General features: G+C 53.8%; 1 protein-coding gene across 2 annotated transcripts in view; it reads left to right on the top strand.

The window, feature by feature from the left end:
• The first annotated feature begins 4,037 nt into the window (after positions 1-4,037).
• The window catches only part of SMARCA4 (SWI/SNF related BAF chromatin remodeling complex subunit ATPase 4), a 39,115-nt gene continuing 31,505 nt past the window's right edge, over positions 4,038-11,647 (top strand). For both annotated transcript variants that reach the window (XM_077261981.1, XM_077261980.1), the window contains exon 1: positions 4,038-4,241. The gene's annotated coding sequence lies outside the window, so the exon portion shown is untranslated. The remainder of the gene's footprint in view (positions 4,242-11,647) is intronic.

Here is an 11,647-nt window from a genome sequence, read left to right as displayed (position 1 = left end):
TTATCCTGTACCCCAAGTGTCAGAGTCATTATCCTGTACCCCCAGTGTCAGTGTCATTATCCTGTACCCCGAGTGTCAGTGTCATTATCCTGTACCCCAAGTGTCAGAGTCATTATCCTGTACCCCGAGTGTCAGTGTCATTATCCTGCACCCCCAGTGTCATTATCCTGTACCCCCAGTGTCAGTGTCATTATCCTGTACCCCGAGTGTCAGTGTCATTATCCTGTACCCCCAGTGTCAGTGTCATTATCCTGTACCCCGAGTGTCAGTGTCATTATCCTGCACCCCCAGTGTCAGCGTCATTATCCTGTACCCCCAGTGTCAGTGTCATTATCCTGTACCCCCAGTGTCAGTGTCATTATCCTGTACCCCAGTGTCAGTGTCATTATCCCGTACCCCCAGTGTCAGTGTCATTATCCCGTACCCCGAGTGTCAGTGTCATTATCCTGTACCCCCAGTGTCAGTGTCATTATCCTGTACCCCGAGTGTCAGTGTCAGTATCCTGTACCCCCAGTGTCATTATCCTGTACCCCCAGTGTCATTATCCTGTACCCCCAGTGTCATTATCCTGTACCCCCAGTGTCAGTGTCATTATCCTGTACCCCCAGTGTCAGTGTCATTATCCTGTACCCCCAATGTCAGGGTCATTATCCTGTACCCCCAGTGTCAGTGTCATTATCCTGTACCCCCAATGTCAGTGTCATTATCCTGTACCCCAAGTGTCAGTGTCATTATCCTGTACCCCCAATGTCAGGGTCATTATCCTGTACCCCGAGTGTCAGTGTCATTATCCTGCACCCCTAGTGTCAGTGTCCTGTACTCCCACTAGTGGCGCTGCATCACTCGGCCACTGGATCACACACAACGACAAGGCTGCAGCTGATCAGTCATCACTGATTGCCCGCACCCATCTCATCTGAGGAGGAAGCTAGGAGCTGGTGGGGATTTCTGGTGCCAGCAGCCTGGTTGGTGAGGATGGCGGCGTTCCTCCCTGCAGACTCATGCCGCCAATGTCTTCACTGCAGAGAAATGAGCCTCCATTTTTCAGTCGCTGTTCTGCCCCCACAAGCCCCAGACACGGAGATGGCGCTGGAGAACGGGGGCGGCTTTATCTCCACGGCAGGGTCACAATGCCTGCCCCCTAGTGGTCGGGGCAGTGATGGCGCGTCGACACAACAGGACGAGGCTGTCAGTCACGTGTCATCAAAGCCGAAACCGCTGCCGGACGTTCCTCAGCACGAGACTATGTACCCAAGGGGCGGCTGCCAACACACAGCTGGGCTTATTCACCCTCCCCAGGTCTAACGCTGAGCCCATTGCCTGTCATTACCCATCACATCAACAGCGCTGCAGCCAATCACTGAGCTCAGCAGCTCCGCCCGAGTTCAGGTCATGGCACAATGGAAAAATCAATTTAATATTTTCTTAAGGGGCCATATTTGTTTTAAAAGGGACATTCACAAGAAAGATCTATGCAAATGTATGCAAATGTTCTTAAAAAAATTAAATATTGTAATTTTTTACTACTGACTGTAGATGGACCGGCGCTTTGATAATCCTCTGCCATTACTTGCTTTTCCATCCCATGCATATTATTTTTAGGGGTCTCCTTTCTGAGCCAGGGGTGGGGTGCCAATCATGGAAGTGGGGTCTCACTGGTGGCGACCACCACACTCCACTATCATATCAAAGAAATTCCAACTACACCAAGGGCTGGATGCCTGGGCTCTGTCACGTGGTCCCTCTCAGCCGCAGTGGAGCACTGACTGCGCATGCGTCGCTCTGTGGCCCAGTGCGGTTCAAGCCTCGCCCGAGATGGAGACGCCGCATCTAGCAGCTGATTGGCAGCCGGCGAATGAATGAGCGGACACGCCCCTTTCTCATTCTCCAGCCCTTTGTCACGCCCCTTGGTATCACGTGGCCGGCGTGCTGAGGCCGGTGCCGCCATCTTAGTGAGGGCGGCTGCTCCAGTCTTCTGGGAACAAAGGCTGTGAGGAGAAGTTCCCGAGGACCAGAGACGCTGGCCTGTAATAGCCACCAAGGTCAGGAATAAAAATAATTCAGGAAGTAAAACCTTTATTTGTAGGCTGTGGAAGCAAAAAAAACATGAAAAAGGGGCAATGATAAAATAACTGATAAAGGGGCAATAATAATAATAATAATAATAATAATAATAAAAACTGTGCATGATTATTTCATGGTTCACGTTAAACGAGCTCGAGAGAGTATCATGGTGGAACGCGGCTGCGACAACCCTTATTCCCAACACCCATCAATCTCTGGGGGTCCGATCTGTGGGGGTCCGATCTGTGGGGGTCCGATCTCTGGGGGTCCTATCTCTGGTGGTCTGATCTCTGGGGGTCCGATCTCTGGGGGTCCGATCTCTGGGGTCTGATCTCTGGGGATCCGATCTCTGGGGTCCGATCTCTGGGGGTCCGATCTCTGGGGTCCGATCTCTGGGGGTCCGATCTCTGGGGGTCCGATCTGTGGGGTCCGATCTCTGGGGTCCGATCTCTGGGGGTCCGATCTCTGGGGGTCCGATCTCTGGGGTCCGATCTCTGGGGGTCCGATCTCTGGGGTCCGATCTCTGGAGGTCCGATCTCTGGGGGTCCTATCTCTGGGGGTCCGATCTCTGGGGGTCCGATCTCTGGGGGTCTGATCTCTGGGGGTCCGATCTCTGGGGTCCGATCTCTGGGGGTCCGATCTCTGGGGGTCCGATCTCTGGGGTCCGATCTCTGGGGGTCCGATCTCTGGGGTCCGATCTCTGGGGGTCCGATCTGTGGGGGTCCGATCTGTGGGGGTCCGATCTGTGGGGGTCCGATCTGTGGGGGTCCGATCTCTGGGGTCCGATCTCTGGGGGTCCGATCTGTGGGGTCCGATCTCTGGGGGTCCGATCTCTGGGGGTCCGATCTCTGGGGGTCCGATCTGTGGGGGTCCGATCTGTGGGGGTCCGATCTCTGGGGTCCGATCTCTGGGGGTCCGATCTGTGGGGTCCGATCTCTGGGGGTCCGATCTCTGGGGGTCCGATCTCTGGGGGTCCGATCTGTGGGGGTCCGATCTCTGGGGGTCCGATCTCTGGGGTCCGATCTCTGGGGGTCCGATCTCTGGGGTCCGATCTCTGGGGGTCCGATCTCTGGGAGTCCGATCTCTGGGGGTCCGATCTCTGGGGGTCCGATCTCTGGAGGTCCGATCTCTGGGGGTCCGATCTCTGGGGGTCCGATCTCTGGGGTCCGATCTCTGGGGGTCCGATCTCTGGGAGTCCGATCTCTGGGGGTCCGATCTCTGGGGGTCCGATCTCTGGGAGTCCGATCTCTGGGGGTCCGATCTCTGGGAGTCCGATCTCTGGGGGTCTGATCTCTGGGGGTCCGATCTCTGGGGGTCCGATCTCTGGGGGTCCGATCTCTGGGGGTCTGATCTCTGAGGGTCCGATCTCTGGGAGTCCGAACTCTGGGGGTCCGATCTCTGGGGGTCCGATCTCTGGGGGTCCGATCTCTGGGGGGACAACCCTCTGATCTTAGCCATAGGGGGTCACTGCACACGCCCCTATCCAATGAATACAGGGTAACTTAAAGGGGTGGTCCAGCAGAGGTGTGCCATCTTCCCTCTACGGGATGGGCGATCACTTACTGGGACCAGTGGATCCCGGACAATGGGCAGAATGGGGCACAGGGGCGTAATGGGGAGGACGGGGCCTGACCCTAATGATTCGCATGTTTTCCTTTCATGATGGCGCTGGAGATCTATACAGAACTTTTCCACTTTGTAAACCCCAGTCACACCCCCGGGCCGTGCATTAGGGGCACAATCGCTAATAATGGGGTCATTATATAACGGACAGCGCTCCCCGCTCCCTGCTGGCGCCATATACCTGCATGGGGTCATACACAAGGCACATGGAAGATGCCAACATTAGTTTTCCAACATGGTTGTTACAGAGTTAATGAAAACCCTTGAAAAGTGGCATCTTGTGAGTGGGAAGCCTATTAGTACCAAGTGGCACCTGCCCTTATTAAAGATGGCGGCGGCTTCCCCCAGCCGTCTCCATGGCGATCAATGCCATCCTCCTTCTATAGGACAAAGAAGGAGCGACGTCATGACGTCACGCCGCCCATGCCGCGCTTGGAGTATATAATGCGGAGGGGGAGGGGAGGGCAGCTTAGTTGAGCAGTGTTGGCCGCGGGAGAGGGGGCTGCAGCCGGCGGAGTCCCGAAGAACGGCGGCTGCCGGAGGTGTGGAGAGAGGTGAGCGGCGGAGCGTGGCGGGGGCGGCTCGGCCTCTAGAGGGCGCTGTGCCCGGCCGCACAGGAGGAGGGAGCGCACTGGGCAGTCAGTGAATGAAGTGGGCGGGTAGTGGGAGGCGCAGCCGGGACAAAGGGGCCTGATAGCAGCGAGGAGCTCCAGGTATTGGGGTGCTGGGGGCAGGGCTGGCACTGACCCTCTGTGAGGGGCAGGGTGGGCGACACTGGGCACTGCCAGTACTTGTGCCCCTGGCATCATGTGCCCCCCATGCCAATCCATCATGGCTGGACTTTCTGTAAGTTGCCTGCTCTGACCCAAAAGTTGGCGTTGACCTTAGTGTTTGGTGCCTACGTTGGGCAAGTCGCCAGGTGTCCGTGCCCCGCGGTACACTAATCCGCGGCGTCTCTATGGGTATGATGGAGACGGGCGCTGGGTGGCACCGCTGGGTCCAGGGCACAGTGTGGGGTATGATGGAGACGGGCGCTGGGTGGCACCGCTGGGTCCAGGGCACGGTGTGGAGGTGCCAGGGCAGCGCCATTCTGTGTCTGAAGTAGTGGGTCTCTGCTGGGTGGTGACACTTCCTAGACTGCTCCTGGGCGAGGGTGGCATCATGGTGCCAGGCTGGCAGAATTGGCTGCTCATTGCTGCACCCGTAATAAGAGGTAGATGCCAGGAGCCATATATGACCGTTATACCGTGTGTGGCGGGACTGGCATCTACGGTGATCTGCCCACTATTATGCCCTTGGTTTATCTGGGGCGTCTTCTGACCGGTGGTCACTATGGTGGTCCTCTGTATTATCTTGTGCCATGTGTAGACCCCCTTGTTTGCAGGGGCTGGAGGTGGTTGCAGGTTATTTCTAGACTAGGTGGTAGCTGAAGACCCAAGTGGTCGTATCACCTCCACCATACACATGCATGCTCGGTTTGGCGGAATGTGCACGTGTAGTCGGTGGGCGAGAAGCGTAAGCTGCCGCGAGACCCCTCCGAGGACAAAGCTGAAGTTCTACTGTGGAGACGTCAAGTAGATGATTGGTCGGTTGGGCTTGTGTATGGCCGCCTACAGACGGGGCACCGTGCCATGAATGGGGGAGAGGGGGTCCGGCACGTTGCCCATCTTAGAGCGGATTGTTGGCCCCTTGTCTGCCCCATACGCACTGGGGTGATGGCGGATCCCATTGGCAATAATAATAATAATAATAATAATAATTGGCCGTGATGGATACAGACAACACTAGTGTAACTCTGCATCACAACACGTCTCTTAAAGGGATTCTTCAGCACTGGAGATAAGGTGCCTTATAGGGACAGGCCGGACCGAGGGATGCTAATGGAGCTGCCGGAGCTCATTGCTTTATGCTAAGCAGCTCCTAAATCTCACTGCCTAAAAGTCATCACCTGACCCCTGCCATGATGGCGCCAGTTGCTGAGTAGGGCCTGCTAAGGCTCCTTCACAGCGGTTTTATTTTATCAGTGCAATTGGACGATGATTGTCAATGGTTCCTCTCAGTCTGTGTGTTCATTTTACCACCTCTTATCAGTCTGGTGCTTGTAGTGGCCCTGGTGGCCCAGGGGGGTGGGGTGATTGTATCAGAGATGATGCTGGTAGCTATTCTGGTTGGTCAGGGGGCATGGGATTCTGGTAGCAGCCCTAGTTGCTCTTGGGGGATGGGGGTGTTCTGTAAGCAGCCCTGGTGACGAGGGGGATTTGGGCTTTGCTCGAGGCCCTGGTGGCTCAGGGATGGGAGGTAGCGGTTTGCGGCTATGGCGGTACAGAAGGGAGGTGTAGCTGGTAGCGATCCTGGTGGTAGCCCAGGTGGTTGGGAGGTTAGCTGGTGGCTCATGGGGTATAGCTGGTAGCGGCACTGGTGGCTCAGAAGGATGAGTTCTAATATTGGCCCTGGTGGCTCGGGGGAGAGGATGGGGCTCGATGTCTCAAGGAAGGGGGTGTGCTGCAAGCCGCCCTGGTTTCTCAGGGTTGAAGGGTAGTTGGTAGCAGCCCTGGTGCTATGGGGAAGGGGGTAGCTGGTGATCCTGGGGGCTCAAGGTGGTTGGGGGGGCAGCTGGTAGTGGTCCTGGTGGCTCGAGGGATGCTGGTAGTGCTTCGGTGGTGCTGAGTTCTTAGGAAAGGGGGTTGATTGTGGGGTTGTTGGTGGTAGGCAGGTCCTCGGCCTCTCACTAGATATCTTCAGAGCCCACCCTGACCCCCTTACACCTGACAACGTACAGTAGATCTTCTGTAGGAATCCCTATGTTCCCCTGCGTGCCATCATTTTATGATCAGTGGGGGTCCGTCCTCTACTGAATCAGGGGGCTGCAGCGCTGGCTTAGAGCAGGGTCCCCTGTGTACAATTTCCCTGGACCCACCCCGTTCACTTTAATGGGGTCTTGCACAATTTATTGCATTGCAGGTTGCGTGGTCGTCCTTTGTGGTTCTCCCCTATTGTCGACCTTTGTAGTTTTCTGTCCCTGATGCTCCCAAAAAAAGCCGTTGTCAGAGGGCGAAAAGGAGGAATAATGGAGGTGACGGAGCAGAATGGCCCCATTGTCCTGCACCAGAAGCCTTGCTGCTTTCTTATATCTCCTGGTGCCCTCTGTGCCGTGTGCTGGACATTGCTCACCACCGTCCCCTTAGTTATGATTTACCCGTAGTACCAGGGATTATTAACCCCCGGACCACTCGCCTGCCCTCCGTCCTCTCTCCATGGGTCGGCTCCCGCTCTCCCGTTAAATATTCTGGCCATCATTTGCTTTTTCTTGGAGTCACGTTTTTGTTTTTTGTCTTCTTGCAGTCGCCAACTCTGTCTTGCACCAAATTTTTAAAAATGGCGCACGCCCTCCATGAATTCGGCAGAGAATCAAACATGCTTTTTGTTTTTGTCTTTTCCCTTTTTCTTTGGAGACTTTTCAGCGGTCATAAATCCTTTAAAAATTTGCAAATTTTTTTTTCATTTGTCAAATTGAAAACTTCTCCAGAAACGTTACTCCGGCACAGACCGCAATCAGGCTTGCCCCCAAAAATGTGACATTTGGTAAAAGTCACATTTCATGACTTAGGCTACTTTCACACTAGCGTTAACTGCATTACGTCTCAAAACGTCTTTTTTCAGAAAAAACGCATCCAGCAAAAGTTTTTGCTGGATGCGTTTTTTCCCCATAGACTTGTATTGGCGACGTATTGCGACGGATTGGCATACGTCGTGTCCGTTTTACGACGGATGCGTCGAAATTTGGCCACACGTCGTCGGCAAAAAACGTTGCTTGTAACGTTTTTTGTCTCCGCCTAAAAAACGTGTCGCGACGCATCCTGCGGCATACGTCGTTGGCTACAATGGAAGCCTATGAGCGACGGATGCGTCGGGACACGTCGTACGACGCAATGCAGCGCTGCAATACGTTTTTTTACACTGAGCATGCTCAGAAGCTGGATTTTGTTGCCAATTGGCCAGACACCCCCAAATCTATATAAACCTGGCCTGGGCCTTCAACCCCACATATGCCAGCAAGACCCAGAGAGAAGACTGCCAGCCACAAGACCCCAGCCAGCCACGTATATAAGTGCCACGTATATAAGTGCCACGTATATAAGTGCCACGTATATAAGTGCCACGTATATAAGTGCCACGTATATAAGTGCCACGTATATAAGTGCCACGTATATAAGTGCCACGTATATAAGTGCCACGTATATAAGTGCCACGTATATAAGTGCCACGTATATAAGTGCCACGTATATAAGTGCCACGTATATAAGTGCCACGTATATAAGTGCCACGTATATAAGTGCCACGTATATAAGTGCCACGTGTTTAAGTGCCACGTACTATAAATACTATAACTACGTGGTTATACGTGGCACTTATATACGTGGCACTGAAATACGTGGCACTGAAATACGTGGCACTGAAATACGTGGCACTGAAATACGTGGCACTGAAATACGTGGCACTGAAATACGTGGCACTGAAATACGTGGCACTTATATACGTGGCACTGAAATACGTGGCACTGAAATACGTGGCACTGAAATACGTGGCACTGAAATACGTGGCACTGAAATACGTGGCACTATGACTGTCAGAAAATGTTCATTAAACGGTTAGGGGTGAGGTTAGGGGTAGGGTTAGGGTTTGGATCCCTTTATCATCATCCATAGTTCATTAATCGGATGTATCCAGAGTCGCCTCCGTCTCCGTTGCTGCAGAAGCATCCTCCGTTTTTCCGCTGCCGCCTCCTTCTCCCGCACTATGATATCCAGGCGATTCGTCTCAAAGATAATGTCGGTAACCAAACTAGCAATGCTCACAAGAACACCTTCCATCGCTGCCACAAAACTAAAACCCTCAAAGATGGGCTGTAAAAACAGTTACTATATAGTTTTCCATATTTTCCAGTAGCCAATCAAATGTGGGAGCCTCCCATTTTAAAAACGGATCAGTCGTAAAAACGGATGCAACGGATGGTAAAAACGGATGCAACGTATGCAACGCATCCAGTATTTTAGACGGAAACGTTTAACGGATTTGCAACGGATCCGTCGAAATGCTGTATGCGTTGCATACGTTTTTCACTTTTTTTGACGCATCCGTTTTTTCGGTAAAAAACGGATTTGCGACGTAATGCAGTTAACGCTAGTGTGAAACTAGCCTTAGTCTACAACATCTGGATGAGCAAAGAAAAATAAAAAAGACCACGTGAATAGTCCCGCCAAAAAAAAAGAGCAGAAAAGTGGATAAATTGCGATGGCGAATCGGGGCCATGATGTTGTAGATGGGGAGAGCCACATTCGGTTTGTTCCCTACTGTGAAGTGGCTGATTACCTGGGGAGGGGCGCATGTGCACCAGGCGCAGGACAGCGTGGGACCCCGGGGGGCATTGTGCATGATCTGGCTCCTTAATCACATGCTGGTCACATAGAAGCCACAGAGTAAGACAGACCCCCTTTAAAATGGTGCATAAGGAGGGGGCAATGGTTGGAGGCCATGGCTGCATCTCCTTTGTGCTGGAGGCCAATGGTTGAATAGGCTTGGAGCAGGGAGGCTTCGGAGGTCAACGGTTGCGTCAGCCTGGAGGAGTTGCATTGGCTTTGGGGGAAGACAGTGGAGGAGGTTAATTGTTTCATTGGACTGGAAGCGGCAGAGGCCATCGGTTGCGTTGGTCTGGGGGGGCAGCGGAGGAGGCCAGTGGTTGCGTCGGTCTGGGGGGGGCAGCGAAGGAGGCCAGCGGTTGCGTTGGTCTGGGGGGGGGGGGGCAGCGGAGGAGGCCAATTGTTTCATCGGTCTGGGGGGGCAGCGGAGGAGGCCAATGGTTGCATCAGTCTGGGGGGCAGCGGGGGAAGCCAATGGTTGCGTCAGCCTGGAGGGGGGGTGCGGCAGAGGAGGCCATCGGTTGCATTGGTCTGGGGGGGCAGCGGAGGAGGCCAGTGGTTGCGCCATTCTGGGGGGGCAGCGGAAGAGGCCAATGGTTGCATTGGTCTGGGGGGGCAGTGGGGGAGGCCAATGGTTGCGTCGGCCTGGAGGGGGGTGCAGCAGAGGAGACCATCGGTTTCATTGGTCTGGGGGGGCAGCGGATGAGGCCAATGGTTGCATCGGGCTGGGGGGTTGCATTGGCCTGGAGGGGGCGCTGCAGTAGAGGCCATCGGTTGCATTGATCTGGGGGGGGGGGCAGCTGATGAGGCCAATGGTTGCGTGGCCTGGAGGGGTTGCATTGGCCTGGAGGGGGCGCAGCAGCGGAGGCCAATGGTTGCATTGGTATAGGGGGGATGGCAGAGGAGGAGGTTAATTGTTTTTTCTGCCTGGAGGGGGCACAGAGGCCGATGGTGGGCGCACCCTGGAGATGGAGGGGAGTAGCAGCAGACCGCGCCTCCGCTGTTTGTTAGCCTCCCCTCACCGCTTTGCCTTTTCCATGGCACAGATAAAAATCGTTCAATAATTAATGCCTTTTCTTTTGAAGCTTCTTTTCTGCTTTTTTCCCCTCCTCTCCCTTGTGCCTTTCCCCTTCATCCGGGTAAGCAGCGTCTTGTTGTAGACGCCTCGTGCTTTCTCCTTGAGAAGAGCAGATTGCGTTTTATCTCTCCTCCATCCTAATTTAATTCATTTTGTGCCGTACCTGGACGTTGCCGGCCCGGCCTTGTAATTAACACAAGCAAGACATCAAAGTGCAAGTAATTTCCCGCTCCAATCATAGAAGGGCGTTAATCAGATTCTTGGCTTTAATTAAATCTCCCAGTGCCGTATAAAAGGAGCTGCCAGGAAGCGCCGGCCGCCCCCTCCGCGCCATAAATCGCAGCATTACTGTTGGGGAGCGGGTGGTGGCGAGCACCTACCAAACCTTCTCCTGTGTTCAGGCAGCGCCGGTCGGTGGCGTGGGCGGCTACGTGTAACCTGACAGCTCAATTTTCATTTTCTGCCGGGAGCCGCTTGATCATTTTAATTTTTTTTCCTGTTCTTGATTAATTTTCCACCTCTGCATTGTGCATGCGGCGGGGATCTGCGCCCGGTGCGGAGAGTCTGCAGCTTCTCTCGATGGAGCTAACGTTGGCGAAAGCAAGGAAGACTCCTAGATAGGGGGTCCGTGCCCGGGGGCATCGATGGGGATTATAGAGGCATGTCGCCTTAGCAATGCAGTGAGTTTACATTCTGCGCTCAGATTGCATTCACTTCCATAGGAGTTGAGCTGCAGTACCGAAAATGGCCACTACACGGCGTACCGAGCGGTGGCGTTTTGTCCTGGTGCATCCGGCCGCCCCACAGGCAGCTGGGGGATGGACCTCCACCCCTATCCTAAACAATCCTAAGAACAGGTCCCCATTATCCCCCTTAACCATTGTGAGCCCAAGACTGGTAGTTTTCAGGAGGCAGGTAGCCAGCGCTGCTTGGAAAGTGTCCAGAAGACCCCTTTAATGGGTCAGCGGGATGGATATATTGTACTATATCTGCTACTCGCTGGACGGCAATTATCTAGTTCAACCTTTTTAAAAAGTAGGAAAAGAAATGGAAAAAGTATGACTCCAGGATCTGACTACACCAGGTCTGCTCGTAGTCTGTTACCATGGAGACTTATAGGTCTCTATGGGAACTGTAGACTTATAGATGTAGGGAATGAGTGATCTATTGATTTTAGTGATGTAATCCCTCTAGATCCGGTGTATCAACAATGCCGCCCCTTCTGACACCCGCCGTACATGCTGCAAACCGCCATACATGTATAGCACCATGATGGCGCCTGCTCAACCGTGCAGCCAGCGCCATCATCTGCCACCTATCCTAACTGACACCTAGCTGCAACGCCCACAAGCAGTATTGGGGTTTGCCTCTTTAAAAGAGTTGTCCACTACTCGGAGAACCCCTTCTCAATCTGATTGTTTGCCCCCAGTTAAAATAAAACACCTGTGCTGGCGCCATTCCAGTA

The sequence above is a fragment of the Ranitomeya variabilis genome, chromosome 5, assembly GCF_051348905.1.
Source record: "Ranitomeya variabilis isolate aRanVar5 chromosome 5, aRanVar5.hap1, whole genome shotgun sequence".
Taxonomy (NCBI): domain Eukaryota; kingdom Metazoa; phylum Chordata; class Amphibia; order Anura; family Dendrobatidae; genus Ranitomeya; species Ranitomeya variabilis.
The sequence above is the reverse complement of the archived record's forward strand: the minus strand, read 5'-3'. Positions and strand labels throughout refer to the sequence as shown.